We start from the raw sequence: 20,451 nt of genomic DNA on the forward strand, positions 1-20,451 counted from the left end.
GTACTAGATTAAGATGTGCTATTAAGGATTCTGTAGGAGGCAGAGAAAGGTCTGTCTGGACTCCTTCTGTAGTAGTGGAATGGATTACAGCAGCATAAGTCCAAGATGGAATTGGGAATAGTAATTTCCGATCATCTGGATAAGTAATATTATGAACTGTCTTGAGACGTTGTATTTTTTTCTCTTCTACCCATTTAGGGCAAAAAGTAAAATAGGAAGAATGTGGACCATTAGAGTTAATACAATGCGGTTCTAGTTGGCATTCAAAAGCATCATGGTCATTACCAGCACAACGGGCACATGTTAAGGAACCACGGCAAGATGTTTTTGAATGACCAAATCGTTGACAATGAAAACATCTAACAAGGTTAGGAGGTACATGGCCGTACCTTACAATTTAGATATCCTGTCTTGATTGTGGTAGGGGGACCCGATGTTGCAAATGTCGATATTAGAACATTTGTCGGCTCCATAATCCCGTTTATACGAGTAAAAATTCGGCGCACGGCTGTAACATCTTGGCTGGTGAAATCTGCGAGGATCTCTGACTCAGGAATGGTCTTTAATCCCTCTAAACTATAGCTCCTCTAGAAGAATTCAAAGTAGAATGAGGAGTAACCTCAATAGGTATATCCCCAATGGCCTTTGATTTCAAGAGGAGTTTGGAATGTTGTGATGAAGCGGTTTCCACTAAAATGTCCCCAAACCGTAATTTTTTTACCGATTTAGGTGAGCCAGGAAGCCCTTCTAAACCCTTCTGGTCACTGCAGCGATGCCATGGTTTCGTGAGCACAATACCTGAACACCAGTGTCAAACATAATGTCTACTACACCTGTTAAGGACGTCCTACGCTGGCACTCAGTTAGCCCTGGCCCAAATTGACTAGCCGATTGATCTCGGGTGGGGGCACCCCAAGACCGCCCGTCTACAGGAATTCAAGTCCAAAGTGGCGTGTTGGAGTTGGACCCCTCAACCAGCAGGATCCTCTCCTCCCCTTCACGGGTCACCACACATAACAAACACGTGGGTGGAGGTTTAGATCCCAGAGGAGGTAAACAAAGTACAGAACCTTCCCTGGGAGGTTCCCTCAACACGTACAGGAATCCACACCGAGGTGTGATATCAGGAACATGTAGCATTGTGCATGATGTTATCTGGTCGATACGATATCAGGGACATGTAGCATTGTGCATGATGTTATCTGGTCGATACGATATCAGGGACATCTAGCATTGTGCATGATGTTATCTGGTTGGTATGATATCGGGGGCATCTGTATGATGTGAGATGGTTGATTTAAAAATACACTGTCTCTATCAAGTGTATATACTTAGTTGCAACACCGATCTGTATCCTTCGAAAGCATTTAAGAGATCGACAAACAAGTGCATGAAAGATACTTTGTGCACAAGTCTATTGTGGTACACAAATTATTCTTGGAATGCTATGCGGAAAAACTAGGTTCGTCACAGAGTAGGGAACACGAAATTTCCGGCGAAAGTAAATATATAAAAATATTTTGCACTACAAATCAATCTGTTGTAAATTCTGTGAACTATGGCCTATATTGCTGTAAATATGGTGCATTACAGCCTAATTTATTATAAATCTTGCGAACTACAACCTAATGTGTTGCAAGTATTCTGTATTAATTATAAGCGTCCTCTGTCCTGCCGTTTTTGAATTTTGTGGCCTTACTGTAACCTTGACCACACAAAAAACTATTCATTTCTAAGTTTGGTCATAGTTCAAATGTTTACCAGATTTTGTTCGAATCCATTCAGCCGTCTACGAGAAAACGCGCTGACATACACACACACACACACACACAGTGGTGAAAACGTAACTCCCATCACCTTCCATGGTGGCGGATATAAGACGAGAGAAGAAATTTTAAATTCCTTCATGCGACTTCTCTTGCGGCATGGTCACGTGGCACTCGACTCATAATCCGAGGGTCGAGGGTTCAAATCCCCGTCGCACCAAACATGCTCGCGTTATAATGTGACAATCAATCCCGCTACTCGTTGGTAAAAGAGTAGCCCAAGAGTTAGCGGTGGGTGGTAATGACTAGCTGTCTTCCCTCTAGTCTTACACTGCTAAATTAGGGACGGCTAGTACAGATAGCCCTCGAGTAGCTTTATGCAAAATTCAAAAACAAACCTCTTGTGTTTCAACCTAGAAACCGACTGGTCCTGAATCATTCGACCTTGAAAGTTTATTTGAAGGAGGTAACCATGTGGAAACTTCATTTATGTCAACAATTTTACGCTTAGTGATGTAATACTTCTTCAGATATTTAATAGTAAAATTACAGAAACGTTTGTCTCGGTTGTTACACTTCAGCAGACAAGCCTTCTATTTTAAACCAATATACGAAATATCACGTGAACGTGCAGGCCCCACAAAACACTAAACCAGTCCAACACACCAAGATAATTAGGTTCCATTTCCTGTGTACATCATGTGCATCTCTGTCAGTGGGTTATTGTATAATCTGATTACCCGTGTGACAAAGTATTCTCCAAACACCATACTTATCTTTGTTCCAATCTTCTTCCAAAAGAAAATTACTTGGTACGTTCGATTTAGAAGCCCCAGGTCACCTCTTTTCTCTAAAACGACGGGATGCCCCTCATTTAACACAAGATGAAGAGACCCATTTATTTAGTTCGATTTATCTACCCCACATCATATCGCGTCTCAATAACAAAAGAATGTCGCTCTCGACCCCGAGATGAAAGCGCTTGTAACTGCTAATGAGTGCAAAATTATTAACAGAAAACCCGTAATCGTCCTATTAGTTCTATTTGAGGTTTGCTTATGTAGCTGAAACGTTTAAATTACGTTTTCATGAATTAGAAGGTAGATGGCAGCAGCATAGTGTGAAAGTGCTTAAGACCGCAAGAAACAATGGCTCCGCCTTCTTCCATCACTGTACAATAGCTATTTCCTCTTCTTTATTCAGTCAGCGCACACACACACACACGTGAGCACCTGTATGACCTTGAAAATACTTAAAACGCCTCAGTACATTTGACTTCTGAAAATTTCTTTAGGCACTTTTCCCCCTCTAATTAACAAAACCAAAAAACTCACTTAGAACAAGTGATAACTTTGCAGCTGAGTAGCTAGCTGCGCGTAATATCTCAGCTTCGAGAGCAACACTCGAACCTTCTTCGTTGTTGAAAGAAAGTGTGAAAACTCGCTTTCATTGCTATCTATAATTATGAAAACCCAAACTCTCGAAACGGACAAACTTAGTGAAACATTTAAACACGTGCCACCAAAAGAACGGTCGTGTACTATTATGACATCTCGTCTAACTCACCACTCTTTCTTTAACAACTTGTCTAAACAGGTAATTCTCAAATGTTCATAACCCCTTAATGGCACCCAAGCCAGTTTTGGTATCTATAAGTGAGAATTACAGTACTTTGTAACTAATACGTGCACACAGAACAAACAACAACGAAGTTAAATCGTTAAAGAACAGTTTCTAAGGGACACAACTGAAACGACGGCACGACACGTTTCATGGCCATTAGTAACTTTACAACAGTCATAACTTCCCTTGGTTACACTCTATCCTAGCTCTCACACAAATATTTTAGCCATAAAAGAAGCAATTTAAATTATGAGAAAAACATGTTGTTGTTTTTTTATAATTACCAAAAACATTTTGACGTTCATTTCCTTTATTGAAATAAAGTATTTATATATTACAAACAGATATCTGTAAACAACGTGGTTAGATGCCCCCAAATCTTCAGTACAAAGGAATTAGCACCTAACTTATAGCTTTAATACTTTGCTAATTTGAAAGTAGGTTTTGGGTAAAATATTGATTCATTACTGACTTTATCACCGTAGAGAGGTACTCGAAAGAATAATCATATAAACCTGTGATAAGAATCATATAAACTGCTTTAAGCTACTATTAATAGTAATTTGGGGGGAAGCGCCCCCCCCTAATGTCCGCAAGCTCTCGGTAACGTACTACCAGTTTATTTCACTCCAGCCCTCAGAATACACATACTTATCTTGGTTTAGCCACCTACGACCATAAAGAATTAATAAGTACCACCAGTGGTAATACAATACTTCAATGGTGTGCAAAGCATTGCTTCTATACATTTATATAAATATAACAGTACTGTCTGTTGTATGACCACGTAATTATTTCACAGGGCGTTGATGGATTTTCACCAAAACTAGTAGTTAAGTTCATTAGGTTCATGCTTGTTTGTTTGTTTTGAGTTTCGCGCAAAGCTACTCAAGGGCTGTCTGCGTTAACCGTCCCTAATTTAGCAGTGTAAGACTAGAGGGAAGGCAGCTAGTCATCACCACTCACCCCCAACTCTTGGGCTACTCTTTTACCAACGAATAGTGAGATTGACCGTCGAATTATAACGCTCCCACGGCAGAAAGAGCGAGCATGTTTGGTGCGACGGAGATTCGAACCCGCGACCCTCAGATTACGAGTCTCACGCCTTAACCCACCTGGCCATGCCGAGCCAGGTTCATGCAAGGATACACACAGATTTTCAATTTTGCGACTTTTATGGACTTTTTTTTTTAACCAGTACTTCGCTCTCCGTTGACAGATCGTTACCAACTGACATGAAGGTTGGTTGTCCATGCGGAGATACATGCAAATTTGGAGTTTCACATTTTGTGTTTTGCAGTTTTCATGAGCGTTTATACATTTTTTACAATTACGTATAAGGGAAACAGTTTTTCATGTCCCAATATCACCTTTGATTAATCATGAATTTACCTAGCTTCTGTTCTGAGGACGGGTACCCCAACTAGTTACACACACACACATATATATATAGGTACTCCAATTAGTTCCTAAATAAATAAGCTTCATTCAAAATGTTGACCAGTATCTTGAAATGGCTGAACAATGTGAACAGTTGATTTCTTGTCAACCCGTCATTTGCCTATTTCGCTGACGCGCAATTCGTGCCTTTGACTCGCCAGCTGTTACAAATGAGACGGAACTCTGCTAACGCTAACAGCTAGTCCCCTCACAGCACACAACTGATACCACCATACAACGCCCTCTATTCTCCTTCACAGAAATCGAGTTGGCACCTTGCCAAGAAATGATGCCGCATACATAGTATTGTATTAATAGAAAGAATAGTATTAGATATATCACACGTTAAATATACATGCATTTCGTGTTAGAAGTCAGGTGGTAACAAAATTGGTAGGGTAATAAACTTTAAACAAACATATAAACTAACAATAAGGTATCGACGTAAAATTCGCAAATATTTAAATAAAAACAGTAAAATATAATTCGTTTTGTTGATAATGTGTGTGTGTGTTTGTGTGTCACAATGAAACAACACACTAAAGGAATAACAAACGAAAGCAAACAGTTTGAACAAAACATTTTATTACATTTAGAAAAGACCACGTATTTAAATAACAAGGTTTGTGTACATCTAGGACTAAAAAGTTATGCTATGGATTAATGTTAGTTAACTTCATCCTATCTTCGTCTGTAATAAACTATGTTACGGTACCCTAATCCATCTTATTACTAGCACTTTTCATTCCCATATAAAACAAAGAATAATTTAAGTTTCAAATTATAGTAATAACTCATATAAACTATATTAAGTAGCCCCTGATATAGTCCCTCTGCCTGAATATACTCTCGAATTCAATTTTCAACATATGTCTCCTGAATTTTTTTTTTTTTTGAGGAAATCACTAAAGAGTTTGAAAACTGCGCTTTATCATGGACAAAAATAGCGTGAATGTAAGCAGCAAAATATCAGTGATTACGACACACAACATCAAACCAATTACACACGTGACCGCTCAGTATACGAAAAACTGATTTTCCATTTGCTTTATTCAGTTTTACTTGGATAGAAATAAAAGAAAGCAACGACCTCCACGTGCACGGAAAAGTTCGATTTTCTTCCTAAAACTGAGGTGGACGTACATCAAACGCTCGAGCTGTTATTCTCACAAGCGCGCGGGTTTCTCTGTGCATTCCCCATCATGTTGAGAGTCCTTTTAAGTATTAAAAAAAACTTGTCAGATAGCTATTAGGTGGGGAAAATCCACGAAAAGAAAAAAAAATATTCCGTAGAGTAACTCCAGAATATTTGAGAGATACCAGTATGGATTTCCAAAATGTGGTATCCCTGGTAAAAACACCGACCACAAATTTTACAATTACAGCCACAGTTAGAAGACTGGCCACAAAATGTCACAACCACAACTAGAACACCGGCCATTATATGATACAGGATGTAAGATAATGCTGGAAGAGATGGAGGCAAGAGGAATAACAACAATTATAAGAATTACTACAATGTTTATTTGTATAGATGTGCTATTGTATTATGACACATTGTCTTATACTTGAACTGAAAACATACATACATCTAAAGAATCGAAAAATTCACGTGGCTATCTACATATACGGATTTTAAAAAGCTTCCCCACACACAAATACTAGTCAACAAGCACTCATGCATAAAACTTATGCGGTTACAAAGTCCTATCCAAGTACGATTCCAGTATCGCTCAGCAGTTCTTCCAATCTAGTGTTTATAGACTTCCCATATAACTAAAGCTATACACATATCTTACAAACATATACACAGCACGTGGGATGTTGATCTCCACGTGCCAAAACGATCATACATATAGTGCCGCTTACAATGATAACATTGTGGTAATTATATCAGGAGCAACAGCCATCCGTCTAATCTAAGTGAAACCGATCCAACGGTTGTCATGGTTTTGTGAGAAAGCATCATATACCACCTAAGTAGTTATTTAAATTGTTGTTACACATAGGACAGTGTTGCTGTTATACAGATTTATGTTTGTGATGGGTATTCAACAACAAGATTAAAGAAAAGGCGTATTGGAATAAAAAAACAACAACTTAGGTAGCTTAAAGTGACAATGGAATCAGTACGAAAGTAAACAAACAGGCGTAAGTTTTAAGTCGATGTTGAAACTGTTTCCACAAGCTACAAGTCCCTACTTGGACTATAATAAATATTACTGCTTTTAGACACGAATGAATGATTCTTGTGTACAAGAGTGGATAAAGCTACGAACCATTTTCCTTTTTATAAAAAGAAAACGATGGGCCATTTTACTGTTTACATCACGGTAAATCCGATTAGTTTTATAGTCCTATGGAGAATCACTTAACTGTTTTGTACTGTACAAAGGGTAGAAATCAACCCCGTTCATACAGAAAACATAGAGGCGTAGTCAAGGAGAGGAAGAGCCCCCTGAAAACTCTAAGCATATTGTTCACAGATTTTTCAGCTTTTATCTATAATAATCGAAAGGCGTATCTCAGTGTGTGTGTGCATGCGCGCGAACGCCATGACACCAAAAGGAAAAAAACCCTAGAAACCTGACATTTTGCACACACGCACACATACACAAGGGGGACCCTGAGGATGTGTGCACCTAGATGCTATTACTTATTCACGTGCATACGCACATTTTTATGACGTAAGCAAGCGAAAAACAAAATAATATAATACCGCCATAGGTCCAAAAACAAAGAACCTAGAAACCTGAAATTTTGCACCCGTAATTAGTGCACCCAGAGGGTCTGTACCTATGTATTATTATTTATTGTATCTCCGTATATGTGCGTACTTTTTTAACGAAGCAGGCTAGCGAAAAAACCAGAAAACTGGTTCCTTGTTAAAAAAACAAACTTCTAATATATCGAAAATCTAGTGTAGTTTAGTAACAATACGTTCCAACAATGGCTTTTATATTGTTATATTATTTTTTGTTGTTAGCAATAAAAGTATAATCTAATATTGTTGTTAAGTGGTTATATAGTCATCTAGAATAAATTAAACTAGTCATCCGAGTACATTCGCTAGAACAGAATAACTTAGTTTTGTATCATTTAATTATAATAAACAATATATATAACCCCAATTACATTTTATTTGTTTGAATGACCATTTTATCAACAATTTAGATTAATTTCAGTTTTTTTAATTTGTTGGCCCTCTTTAAATTGTTATGCCTTGAACTGAGTGAAAAACGTGGCTACGTCACTACTAAAACATGTAACAAACACACAGTAACAAGACTGAAGAACTAAAGGTATGTTACTGTGTTTACAGAAAAAAAAACACTATAGTAACAGAGAATCTATGGCTAATGTCCACTATCAATTGCCTATCACACTTCTTCCCACACATAAAAACTATCACTACCATCAATGTTATATAATTACGGTTTCACATTAACACAACATCCCCTCATACACACACAAGTAACACTATTTAACTTCAATGCTGGATATTTATTGTGTTTTCCACTCAAATAAAACCTCTCCAAAATATATCACTCGTTTAAAGTTAGTGTTATATAATTACTGTTCATTTCCCTCTAGTATCCCCTCACACACATGCAGTGTCAATAGTTAACATTAGTTTTATATATTGTATGTTCCTCTCACGCGACACCTCGTGACACGAAGTATCACTCGTTAACTTCAGTTTTGTGTAATTATTGCATGTGCTTCCCTATTAGTGTTTCTCAGTGGGTAAATGGCAAGTTTACGTACTTAAAACCCTAAAATCCCATGAAGGACACAGAGAATAACCCAGTGTGAAATAAACAAACCCTCATGCAAGACACCATACAAAAAGTATCTCCAGTTAACTTCAGTGTCATACAACTACTGTAATTGTTTTCTCTCTCAGGATCTATAAGGAACTATAGTTGTAATAACACCTGCTCCATTCCACAAGGCCCCTCGTGTGGAAAGTAGTTTATTCTGTAAGTAGAGTTTGGTTCAGCAAACTTGGTTTTGTGATAACCAAAAAAAACTGGATACCAATTTATCTTTTTAGAAGTTCTATAAAGAACTCTGATCTTCTGGTAAAAACAACAAACTTTACTTTTGGGGAATTAGTACTGACGACAAGAGCAGATGTTTCACTATTAGCTTGACAAGTTTGTTGGTTACTCTACCTGTGTTACTCTTTACAATCTAGCGGTTTCACATAATTCTCTAACAAATTTAACTCTAAAATTACTAGTCTTTATACCATTTACTACCGATGGGTTCCATCTGTTAGGTCGTATTAAGCAGATTTATGTTTTCGCCAGTTACAATTTTTTTCGTTTGTTTGTTATAAAGCGCAACTACAAAACTGGATGTCTACAGGGTGGCCCGTAAGTCCCTACCCATCCATATGTTATTATGTTATATTCAATTACGCATGTATTATAATACTAATGATGAATTGAAGGCAGCTGTTACCGCAGCATTCGGAACAATAACCCCTGCTATGTTGAGGAAAATGTCTCACAGAACATGGCGTCGCATAATATTATGCAGCGAGAATGAGGGACAGCACACAGATACACTGGATACATAAGATATATGGATGGGCAGGGACTTACGGGCCATCCTGTATCTATAATCTTTCCAACGCAGGTATCTAAACCCGATTATAAGCCCATTTTCTTATAGCTTAGCTTCCTCCTACATAACATGTGCAGTATACGTGTCATCTCACCCCTATAAAAAGCGTTAAGTCTGACATTAATCATCAAAGATATATATATATATATATATATATATCCCAGCTTTCCAGCTTTGATACATTGGATTAATGTGATTTCATTGATATTGTTGTTAAAATGTTTACGTACATTATCACGAGCCCTGTAAGGCCAACAAAATTACAAGAGTTCAAACAAAAATTGTGTATCAATCAACTGAATAGATATTGAAGAATCAAATTATTAAACTGAAGAATAGTTTTGTAATTGTTTTTTCTTATATAGTAAATAGTGGAAGAAAAAGTTACTAATAATAGAAATATTTTATTTACTAGCGTAAGATAATAAAAATGTAGAAAACTGCCCATAGGCGGAGCTACACTTGCGATGAAGAAAAACACTACAAAAAGTAATCCAACTACATTATTATACTTTGAAAGAAGTTCTCTAAGCCTTCCTATAATTTTGCATTCGTATCTGTGAAATACGATTCAGTAAATTCGGAAGGATACGGAATGCATAAATAAGTTATTCTGCTTTTAAAATGTTCAGATTTCATAGTCTCAATGATAACTAAATATTGATCAGTCAGCGGGGGTGGCTAGCAGTCGTACCGATCGTATTTCTCCAGTCTACTCTCTCATCACATGGGGTATACATACCCCGACACAGTATATGTATTTTAAAGCATTACTGGCATATTTAGGACAAAAACAGAAACTAGTTACGTTTCGAAATGTTTAAACATTAATTTTACGACTGAAATACGTTTCAGGAATTTCTTTTTCATTCATTGTTTATACTTACTTTGAAGATGGTCACATTTATACTAAGAAGTTAAGCCTCATGTCACTGACCGGTTTTCGATAATAAAATAAAGTAACCAAATGTAAGATGTTATTCAAATAATCAAGCTCAGTGGACATTAATAATTATACTCAACGTACTGTCATAATTTGGAAAACAACTTCCATAAATCTCTGACAGTCACAGTGCACCGCGCGATTGCGTCTTCTAGTTCATCACCTTCTTTACAAGTTAAGAAAATCAGTTTATTACATAACATTATATAGATACACGTGTTTACAAAGCATATGGTGCTAGCACTGACTTAACAAATACGTAATTTAAGGTAGATTTACTAACATTATTTTTGTGTATTCTTATTACATTACCTAACCTGGGGTATAAAAGGTTCGTACAAACATTGAAATACGTAAATACTCGACAGTTGTTCTTCTTATACAGTTTGTCAACTACAGTCCTCCAGAAATACATAGGAAGAGGTACAGTGTTCGTTCAACAAGCACGTGTCTTTACAAAAGTCACTGTCTATCTCCAAACATAAGCCTAACAACAAGGCTTACTACGGTAGGACTTTTATAATTTCATCAAAAATATTCAAATATAACGTAGAATTTTTTTAACTTTGTTGTTACGTTTTAATAAGTAATCAAGTTCTAGAATTTATCATATTCTTTACTCCTCTTACCTGAGCCTCATCGCAAACCACAACGTACGTTCTATTCCTTTGATAATTCTCACAATAAACATCCGACAAACATCTCACGGGTACAAACTCTAAATAACGCTCATAAGCGACAACGCCGGGAACAAGTATCTAAGGGCGTAGCGCTATCTGTTGAGACAATACTCAACTATGTGTTTTTCAAAATTTGTAAAATACTTTTAAAAAATAAATAATCAATAGTAACTTCGAAAATCTAAAAATACAATTCCTCGATTTCCGTAAGATATTACATGAATGAAAGGAATATTGATTATATACAGTCACGTGGAGTTCGAACACACCTACACTATAACATCAGGTCTTAATCAAACAACCAAAAGAAATCTGCCTGAGCTATAATTATTTTACAGTTTATGCAGTCTGTTTAAACATCGTGATACTCACGACTACCAAAACTTTTGATAACATGGAAGCCAGTTTCTTGAGTGAAGGATACAAGGTTATTGTCAAGGGTATTATTCATAGGGAATAACAGGCTTCCACCACATACGGCTCAAAAGTTACGTTTCGAGCAAAACTACAAATCAGGCTAGCCTACAGTTACAAGTCTCACAAGAATGTGGTACAGGTGGTGAACTTTGAGTGTGAAGCGACACCTTTATGTTCTCTTATTACAATTATATGCTGGGATTTGAACGAATTTGAAATCGACAGGAATTTTAGGTTTAATGAAAAATTTTCACCAGGTGGATTTATTTTTGTACTGAATTCAGAAATTAATAATAAATTGATAGAAAATAAAGTCTCGAAACTACTTGAATGTGCAGTGGAAAAAAGTTCATTACAAGTTTACGTTTCGACAAAGTTCTATTAGCATTAGATACAAATTAGAGTTTTATGAAAAGCAAATGTTTGACAATTTTCTGAGGCCCAGCATGGCCAGATGGTTAAGGCACTCGACTTATAATCCGTCGGTCTCGGGTTCGAATCTCTATCGCACCAAACATGCTCGCCCTTTCAGCTGTGAGGGCGTTATAATGCCACGATCAATTCCACTATTCGTTGGTAAAAGAGTAGCCCTAGAGTTGGCGGTGGGTGATCATGACTAGCTGCCTTCCCTCTAGTTTTATACTACTAAATTAGGGACGGCTAGTGTATATAGCCCTTTGCGCGAAATTAAGAAACAAACAGTTTTCTGAGCTTAGGAGCTTGTGTCATACAACTGTGCTGAGTAAGTTGGGAATTTTTATTGGCTTATTATTATTGTTAGATAGACTACAATATAAGAAGTCATAGTGAGGAACTAATTGTTTCTTGATTTTCTGTTTTTCTGAGGAAGTCTCTAGTTTCTGTAAACATGATTTAGTTTTAACAAAGCTAACAGATATATATAGTGTTCTTTGCAGTACCTCCCCACTCCTCTGGGGCATTAAGCTGTTACACGAATATTATTGTACTACTGAGAGTTAAACGCCGCTTGGAAGTTTAAGCTAGAATTACAGGTAATGTTACTGCTGATTGTAAAGGTCACGACAATATTTCTTGTCTTAATGTTTTTAGGAAAAGAAAATAATCACATGAGAGACCTAATTAAACCTCTAATGCTAATTTATGTACTTTGAAAAATGTTGTTAATGTACCTTAACTGAAAATAATAAATTAATACAATATAGAAGTTCTTCCCCCAGTGGAAAGTTTGAAGACTTATAACAGTAAAAACAGGGTTTTGATACTCGCAAAGTCCACAGAACAGATGACCTATTGTATAGTTTTGCACTTAAGAACAACCAAAATAAAGAAAGAACATTATAAAATTGCTTAATATAGTGAACGTTTCCAGGATTAATATTTCTTGCACTTTTCTTTTATAAAACCTACAAATAAGTTTTCTATCTTTCACTATAATTTGCCTTCAGATTCATTTTTAACGTCCTCGCTGGGCTCAGCAGTAAGTCTACGGATTTACAATTCTAAAATCAGGGGATTAGATTCCCCTCGGTGGACACAGTAGATAGCCCGATGTGACTTTACTATTAGAAAATATACACACACTCGTTTTTTAAATTTATTTTATAAATATTATTAAAGATTACCTCATGTAATTGTAATTTCTAGTTACTGTTTAACTTCTTTTGAAAAGTGTACGAAGTGTGCTGTGAACTACATAGTTATGAAAATAATTATTACGTAGAAACGCTTCATTCAGTGATTCAACTACAGATGTCATCACGGAAGTTCAGTGATTCAACCATAGAAGATGCCATCACGGAAGTTCAGAGGTTCAACCAAAGAAGATGCCATCACGGAAGTTCAGAGGTTCAACCAAAGCAGATGTTATCACAGAAGTTCAGTGATTCAACCATAGCAGATGCCATTACGGAAGTTCAGAGGTTCAACCAAAGTAGATGTTATCACAGAAGTTCAGAGGTTCAACCATATCAGATGTCTTCACGGAAGCTCAGTGATTCAATCATACCAGCTGTCATCACAGAAGTTCAGTGATTCAACCATAGCAGATGCCATCACAGAAGTTCAGAGGTTCAACCATACCAGATGTCTTTACGGAAGTTCAGTGATTCAACCATAGCAGCTGTAATCACAGAAGTTCAACCAAAGCAGCTGTCATCGCGGAAGTTCAGTGACACAATCAAAGTGATTTACAGGGGGTAGAACATTCCATCACTACTGAACCTGCTAAAGTAGATAATAACCAGCCCTTGGAAACAGAATTAACTACTTTCTTTTGGAAGATTTCATTCAACAACCTTAAAATAAAAAGAAGTTTAGAAATGGGAAAATTGTTGTTTCGTTTCACAACAGAAGAAAAGTGGTTAAACCGACAAACCACTAAAATAAACATTAGAAAATTCATCACATCCCAGAACTGTTAATAGTTGGAGAAATCGATATGAGAGCTATTTTTTCTGTAAACATAAGTCAATACATTTGCTGTTTTAGTCTACAGATTAACACATACAGAAAAGTATCATGTTAAAACAAGTGACACAGAGGAGGCTCTGTCGCTAGTTGTTGTTACCTTAGAACAACTATGAAATGAGATGCAATTCAGACATGTTGTTCGGCTCGCGTAGTACTTGCAAGTCCAGACGTAGGGTTAAGGTAGGTGGTATACGTGTCATAGGTCAGCTTCAGTAAGTAATCCTCGGGTTTTACGACCAGGTACGACTCTCTATTGTTTCAAATTTGGTAATACGATCTCCTTTATATATAGAAAAAACACCTTAAAAGGAATAATAATATGACGTATTGATCCTGTTTTATATGCTCCGTTTGTCTTCAGATATTATTGTTCGTTCTTACACCAAAACATGTCTAGAACTGATCGAATCTTATTGTGCTTCGTACTTCAACCCCAATATATCAAGAAGGAAACTAATGAAATTCTTCACAATTTATTAATCTTCGCCTCTAAAACCAGTTTTTATAGCTCTGTTGTTATCAACCAACAGGGTTTCAATTTTTCAATAATATTTGTTTCAATGAATTCGTTCTTTCATGTCCGCTTGAGGACAGCACTGATGAGAAAGTAAAATAAAAGACGTACGAAACTCTTTAAGTTTCAGTTTCTTGAAATCAAAAATACAAGTTTAAAAAATAAGCATTTTTTTTAGTTATAAAATTTCAAGCAGTTCCAAATATTGCTGGCTACTGAACAATGAATAGGAACTAGTGTTAAACACTGCTATAACATCTATTTATTTTATCATAATTAGCGTGATCTGTAAACGTTAATTAGTTTTTACGTTAACTTAGTATGCGATTAAATTACACTGAAACGAAACGTATAATTGTTTGCCTAAGTTCTTTATCATTCAACAGTTATAAAAATAAAGGATTATATCACATACAATTTGTTTTGTAACACCGTATCGGTTACAATATATGTTATAAAATCATATCAGATATTATATACGTCGTAAAATAATGAATTACAATATTCATTGTAAAAAACTTCTATATCATTTTAATCATTTAAGGTTGAATACCAAATTACGATATTTGTAATACTGGATGTTATTAAAAGCGAAATTCGTGAAGTAAAACTGACTCCTTGCTTATTGGTCGATAAAAATGGCCCCGATTTTAATTATTTTTTTCAGAGACATATAAATAAAATTTAAAGTTTCTATTCACAAGTTGGTGTGATATATAAACAAAGCGAGCCTTTTGTCAGCAACTAGGACTCCGAGATCACTGTTCCATTTCTGGCGTCTTTTGTGGTGGCAGTGATATACTTATACTGAAACCTAATCAGATGGAATAAACACTTCTCTTGAGATTAGGTTGTCAGTCTTAATACGAGAATCTGTATTAGTGACGTCATAGACTCCTCACAACAATACCCGGATGTGGTATCTAACTGTTCAAAACTCCTTACTGGTTTTATTGTTAAAGCTATTCACATTGTTACAGGACTTCCCAAACGTTTCAGTTAAGTCTAGCATTCATTCAAACATCATTTTTATTTTATTTTTCTAAGTTTATCAATGATTCGTTGTTGTTCTTGTGTGTTTTTCTAAAAAATGCGAAAAACTTTGAATAAAAACAGGGAATTGATATTTTCCAAACTGTATTTGATAAACGACCTGAATAGAGATAACTAAGAAATATTTATGGACGATATGTCCCTTTTTATTTATTTATTTTTAACCAGCAGGTTGCTCATGGTAGCAATAAGTATGAAGGCTTATAACATTAAAAATTAGGTTTCGATACCCATGGTAGACAGAGAACAAGTAGCTTATTGTGTAGCTCTGCGCTTAACAACAAACAAACAAAAAGAATTGGTCTTGCCTTTTCATCAACCCTTGATTTTTATTTGCCTAAAAAACAGTATATATATATTTTTTCTCTCCAGAAACTAGTAATTAAATATTTTACAGTAAATTATTTGTGTTGTAATATACCTCACTTTCCACAACGAAAAACCTGGTGACAGTGTTGTTGAGTTATAAGTTTTTAGGATACGTATTAAGTGACTGTTCAAAATATAGTAACACAGTAACATTTTAAAGGATACTGACAAGGCAGAAAAAACAAAGGTCCAGCATGGTCAGGTGGTTAAAGCACTGGAGTCGAAATCTAAGTGTCGCGGGTTTAAATCCCCGTTACACCAAACATGTTCACCCTTTCATCTGTGAGGGCGTTATAATGTACGGTTAATCCCATTATTCGTTAGTAAAAGAGTAGCCCAACAGTTGGGGGTGGGTAGTGATGACTAGCTGCCTTCCCTCTAGTCTTACACTGCTATATTATCGTGTAGTTTTTTTTTGCGCGAAATTCAGACCAAACTAGAAAGATCAAACATTTAAAAGGTATGTGTAGTTTCTTATAGAAAATCCACTTCGGGCTATCTGCTGAGGGGAATCAAACCCCTGATTTTAGCCTTGTAAGTCTGTAGACTTATCGCTGTACTAGCGAGAGACTTTAAAAGGTAAACGTAAAATGAATTGTACAATAAACCATGTGGGAGACATGTTTAGTAACATTGTTAAGAAAAACAGTATTAAAAAGGATTATATATTAGTGCCACTGCTTTCAGCTGTAAGTTCAATGGCTAAAACGACAAAATCTCAGGTTCGATTCCCCGCACTTGACACAGCAAATTGTTATTCAGTGTTGTGAAATAATTAGTTTATAATCTGCTGTTGCTCTTGAGTCTAGAATGTCATTTCTTTTTGTGAGGTGTGAATGTTATTCTGCCTATGCAGTCGACACAAGACTCAGGTAATATATTAAGCTTAGACCCGCTTCTAGCTGAAATGTTTATGTGCCTGTATTCGCAGATGGCGTATAGTTTTACCAGTATAGGCAGTTTTACAACTTTCACAAGCGTGAAGGAATGCGTGGAGTGTCTTTGGTTTAAAACATGTTTTGTTTTTTTATTTTAAATGTTGACTTAAATACTAAACGAAGCTTAATATGGGGCCATTATGACTTTTTGTCTTCCCCATGTAGGTTAATCGTCTGCTTTGCTGTAGAGAGCGTCCGGGGTTTAATCGTATTGTTTTAGGCTTGACTTCATATTTGCATATGTTTGTGTGTTGTTAAGGGTAAAGCTACTCAATTCACGCTGTGCTCACGACAACAACGGATACCGAAACAGTTTCCAAGAAAGAAAAACAACAACAAAAAAAAAGAAAAGAGGACGAATAGTTCATTAAAAAAAGAAGGAAAAGAGAAAGCAGTGATTCATATTAAAACATCTACACAAAAGGTATATATACACCGTGCCAAGAAATAACGTACGACTGGCATGAAAATTATACATTATTTTAGATAATTATCACGTTAAAATATCTATTATTACTGCAGTAGAAGAGTCAGTGTTGTTATCGTATACGTGGGTATTATCTGAAATCACGTGCTGTCTTAAACGTGAAGCAGGTTTTATAATATAGTCTTGGTGTAATCTAAGAATGCGTTCTAATCAAAATTTAGGCTAAATGTACTTATCAGTTTTACACACAGTATTGCTTTTACCGAATAAACTATTTCTGTTATACATTTTTTTTTTCCGTATAAGAAAGATAATTCTAATTTTTTGGATATACCCGAGAGACAGATGTAAAAACAAAAAAGAACAGAAATTCGAAGTGCAGTGTTTGTTTTTTTAATTTTGTCCAAAAATTGTAAAGTTAAGCCTAGGTCAATAGATTGTGAAAAAAAAAAGGCTGGTTGATTGGTTTCAAAAAAGGTTGTTTGAAATCAAAGCTTCTGTAGTTTGTATTTCTCTGCTTTGCTGATTAGTACACAGGTTGTTTATTTATTTTGTAATATGAAAGCGAACCCAGAAGATGTAAGTCACATGTAGAGACATTAATGTAATTTTTTGTTTTTCATTCTGTCGGAAAGACCATTAACGTTGGCATGATTATGCATCAAGCACAAACATGGTCATGAAAATACACAAAGATAGATTGAGTAAATTAAATACATAGTCATGAACAATATACAGGAATACAATGAGTAAAATAAATATATGGTCATAAACAATACACAGATATACGAATAGTGAAAAATACATGGTCATAAACCGATTTTTTTTTTAATTTCGCACAAAGCTACACGAGGGCTATCTGCGCTAGCCGTTTCTACTTTAGCAGTGCAAGACTAGAGGGAAGGCAGCTAATCATAACCACCCACTGCCATATCTTGGGCTACTCTTTTACGAACAAATAGTGGGATTGACCGTTACATTATAACGCCCCCACGGCTGTAAGGACGAGCATGTTTGGTGCGACAGGGATTCGAACCCACGACCCTGACATTACTAGTCGAACGGCTTAACCCACCTGGCCATGCCGGGCCTGGTCATAAACAATACACCGGGATACAGTGAGTAAAATAAGACAGCATGGATACAGTGGGTTAAAAAAGAAGGACTGTATTTAAAAAAAAAGGGGGATATAACGTGTTATATAAAAAGTCAGGACTACAGTGAATGATGTGAATAAGGAAAGGACACTGCAGGTTAAATAGAATTGTAGGGATACAGTGGGTTATATAAAAAGTCAGGACTACAGTGAATGATGTGAATCAGGAAGGGACACTGCAGGTTAAATAGAATTGTAGGGATACAGTGGGTTATATAAAAAGTCAGGACTACAGTGAATGATGTGAATAAGGAAGGGACACTGCAGGTTAAATAGAATTGTAGGGATACAGTGGGCTATATAAAAAGTCAGGACTACAGTGAATGATGTGAATAAGGAAAGGACACTGCAGGTTAAATAGAATTGTAGGGATGCAGTGGGTTATATAAAAAGTCAGGACTACAGTGAATGATGTGAATCAGGAAGGGACACTGCAGGTTAAATAGAATTGTAGGGATACAGTGGGTTATATAAAAAGTCAGGACTACAGTGAATGATGTGAATAAGGAAGGGACACTGCAGGTTAAATAGAATTGTAAGGATACAGTGGGCTATATAAAAAGTCAGGACTACAGTGAATGATGTGAATAAGGAAGGGACACTGCAGGTTAAATAGAATTGTAAGGATACCGTGGGCTATATATAAAGTCAGGACTACAGTGAATGATGTGAATAAGGAAGGGACACTGCAGGTTAAATAGAATTGTAGGGATACAGTGGGCTATATAAAAAGTCAGGACTACAGTGAATGATGTGAATCAGGAAGGGACACTGCAGGTTAAATAGAATTGTAGGGATACAGTGGGTTATATAAAAAGTCAGGACTACAGTGAATGATGTGAATAAGGAAGGGACACTGCAGGTTAAATAGAATTGTAAGGATACAGTGGGCTATATAAAAAGTCAGGACTACAGTGAATGATGTGAATAAGGAAGGGACACTGCAGGTTAAATAGAATTGTAAGGATACCGTGGGCTATATATAAAGTCAGGACTACAGTGAATGATGTGAATAAGGAAGGGACACTGCAGGTTAAATAGAATTGTTGGGATACCGTGGGCTATATAAAAAGTCAGGACTGCAGTGAATGATGTGAATAAGGAAAGGACACTGCAGGTTAAATAGAATTGTTGGGATACAGTGGGTTATATAAAAAGTCAGGACTACAGTGAATGATGTGAATAAGGAAGGGACACTGCAGGTTAAATAGAATTGTAGGGATACAGTGGGCTATATAAAAAGTCAGGACTACAGTGAATGATGTGAATAAGGAAGGGACACTGCAGGTTAAATAGAATTGTAAGGATACAGTGGGCTATATAAAAAACAGTGACACGATAGGAATGATTAAACTGAAACTAAAACCGAATTATTGGTTTGATTATTTATGTAAGTAGAAGAATCACTTGCTTAGAAACAACGTTACACTGAGGTGATTTAAAATACGTCGCCCCCTAAATCAAGTGTTTTATTTACATTTCAATCTCGTAATGTTCGAGATAAAAAAAAGAGAGAAATTTCCATGGCTTTCAGTACTTATATATATATGTATAACAACTATGCGTTGCTGAGAAGTTTAATCAATAATACATTACGTTTCAACGCGCCATCTGTTGTTACTATACTGCAAATGTTCTTACTTCATACAAATTTTACTTTGTTACCTCCAATGAATTTCAACGCTGGAAAGTGAATTTCGATACTCGTGACTGCAGAGCACAGGTAGCCTATTATGTAGTTTTGTGTTTACCGAGAAACAAATATACGATGTTTTAACCTGTGAAAAAACAAAAGAGTTGGGGGAAAACAGGTATTTTTCAATAGTGTATAAAATTCGTATTAAAAAACGAGCGAGATTTTAACATATAATTCACAACTCAGCTGAAGAATGATTAGTTGTTGTCTAGTTCTTCTTCATAATTTGTTTTCTAATTACATCATATCGGGCCCCGGCATGGCCAGGTGGTTAAGGCGTTCGTAATCTGAAGGTCGCGGGTTCGAATCCCCGTCGCACCAAACATATTCGTCCTTTCATCGT

General features: G+C 36.1%; 1 protein-coding gene across 7 annotated transcripts in view; it reads right to left on the reverse strand.

The window, feature by feature from the left end:
• LOC143248730 (tyrosine-protein phosphatase Lar-like) overlaps positions 1 to 20,451 on the reverse strand; it is a 242,986-nt gene that overhangs the window by 175,191 nt on the left and 47,344 nt on the right. For 3 of the 7 annotated variants that reach the window (XM_076497401.1, XM_076497399.1, XM_076497403.1), the window contains exon 1: positions 11,037 to 11,217. The exons of 1 other annotated variant lie outside the window; for it this stretch is intronic. The gene's annotated coding sequence lies outside the window, so the exon portion shown is untranslated. Of the gene's footprint in view, positions 1 to 1,761; positions 1,785 to 11,036; positions 11,219 to 20,451 lie in introns of those variants that run through there. 3 more of the 7 variants (XM_076497396.1, XM_076497404.1, XM_076497398.1) reach the window with 3 other exon arrangements.

This window comes from Tachypleus tridentatus, chromosome 4 (assembly GCF_004210375.1).
Source record: "Tachypleus tridentatus isolate NWPU-2018 chromosome 4, ASM421037v1, whole genome shotgun sequence".
Lineage (NCBI taxonomy): Eukaryota > Metazoa > Arthropoda > Merostomata > Xiphosura > Limulidae > Tachypleus > Tachypleus tridentatus.